The 1,681-nt window shown below is 42.0% G+C and overlaps 1 non-coding gene across 1 annotated transcript in view; it reads right to left on the bottom strand.

The window, feature by feature from the left end:
• The window catches only part of LOC142356072 (large subunit ribosomal RNA), a 3,522-nt gene extending 2,435 nt beyond the window's left edge, over nucleotides 1–1,087 (bottom strand). Inside the window, exon 1 of the ribosomal RNA XR_012761356.1 lies at nucleotides 1–1,087. This exon is cut by the window's left edge and continues 2,435 nt beyond it. This is a non-coding gene — a ribosomal RNA (large subunit ribosomal RNA).
• Nucleotides 1,088–1,681: the final 594 nt, after the last annotated feature.

Below are 1,681 nucleotides of genomic sequence, written 5' to 3'. Positions count from 1 at the left end.
ATAGGTGAAGGAAAAATTTTCCCCCATTCCTCTAATCATTCGCTTTAACCGATGAAATTGCTTTGCGAAGATTTTTCAATCTTGCTCAAGCTTTTGCTATCCTGAGGGAAACTTCGGAGGAAACCAGCTACTAGATGGTTCGATTAGTCTTTCGCCCCTATGCTCAGGTCAGACGATCGATTTGCACGTCAGAACCGCTTCGGGCTTCCACCATGGTTTCCCGTGGCTTCGCCCTGCCCAAGCATAGATCACCATCTTTCGGGTCGTGTGCTACTTGCTCTGGATCAGTCATGCAATAAGAGCAAAACCGTCCGTGGTTGCGGGACACCGAATCGGCGCCCTCACCACACAAAGTAGTGCAATTCATAAAAATTACACTGTTCACTTTCATTTCGCGTGTGCGCTTTCAATGAGCGACAACACTTGCAAGCAACTCACACTCCTTGGTCCGTGTTTCAAGACGGGCTGTAGAGAGCATTGAATAGGAAGTTGAGGTCAGACAGGCAATCAAGATCAATTTATCTCATTTTGTTTAGAATCAACAAGAAGAATTCCGAGGAAAACTTCTGCTCGATTCATTAACAAGATTTGCCAAAAGACGACAACTACACTACTCGGTAGCCGAGAATATAATATCAAGGCATTGAGTATGGTAACGCTCACTCCAGTTCCCCTTCAACAGTTTCACGTACTTTTCACTCTCTCTTCAGAGTGCTTTTCAACTTTCCCTCACGGTACTTGTTTACTATCGGTCTCGCTTTATAATTAGCTTTTGGAGAGACATATCTCCAGCTTCGAGTTGCACTTTCAAACAACTCTACTCATAGGAATGAGCCATTATGACTGGTATCGAAAATGACCTTTACAGGATTTTCACCTTCTTTGATGCTACTTTCCAGTAGACATCAGGACAAATTCACCAGTCTAGCATCAAACCATACCGGACACCGAGAAATGTTGCCATTTCTCTTCCCGATGAGCTTTTCCCTGTTCATTCGCCATTACTAAGGGATTCTCAGTTGATTTCTTTTCCTCCCCTTACTGATATGCTTAAGTTAAGGGGGTTCTCTCGCCCAATTCAGGTTATGTAGTTGATTGTCTCTTAATTGGTTCACTGACCAATATGAGACAGAAACCGATTCAGCAGTTTTGTTCGCTACTACTATCAAACACAGGTCGAAGTTTCCATTCAGTCATTAATTCCAACTTTCAAATGTTGTTGTTTCAGCTTTCGCTTACTAGAAGCAACATAATACTCGCTGCAATACAGACCTCGGGAAACCCTCACCGTGAATAAGGTTCACTCACATATTTCACTACATTTTGCGTGGGATTGGAGATGAGGCTACTCGTTCTTGCTCAGTACTAGGCTGAAAATTAACGAAACTTCGTTACAAACGTTCACATGTTGATGTTTCCGCTTTCGCGTACTCGAAACAACATAATACTAGTCTTTGTAATTTAGTTTCATAATTTCAACTGTTCTCATGCAGAATTTTTGCTCATTCTTATCCCAAATTTTGACCTGGCTACTAGTTACACTCCTTGTACTTATTGCAAAATGACCACAAATTTCAACAGCTTTCACATGTTGCTGTTTCGGCTTTCGCTTACTACAGTCAACATAATACTCGTTGCAAAATAAGTGCTCGGCATCTGCAATTTTCCAAAGACGAAGTTT

The sequence above is a fragment of the Convolutriloba macropyga genome, unplaced genomic scaffold, assembly GCF_964194025.1.
Source record: "Convolutriloba macropyga unplaced genomic scaffold, txConMacr16.3 SCAFFOLD_3165, whole genome shotgun sequence".
Taxonomy (NCBI): Eukaryota; Metazoa; Xenacoelomorpha; order Acoela; family Convolutidae; genus Convolutriloba; species Convolutriloba macropyga.
Note: the sequence above shows the minus strand (reverse complement) of the source record. Positions and strands in the feature narration are given on the sequence as shown.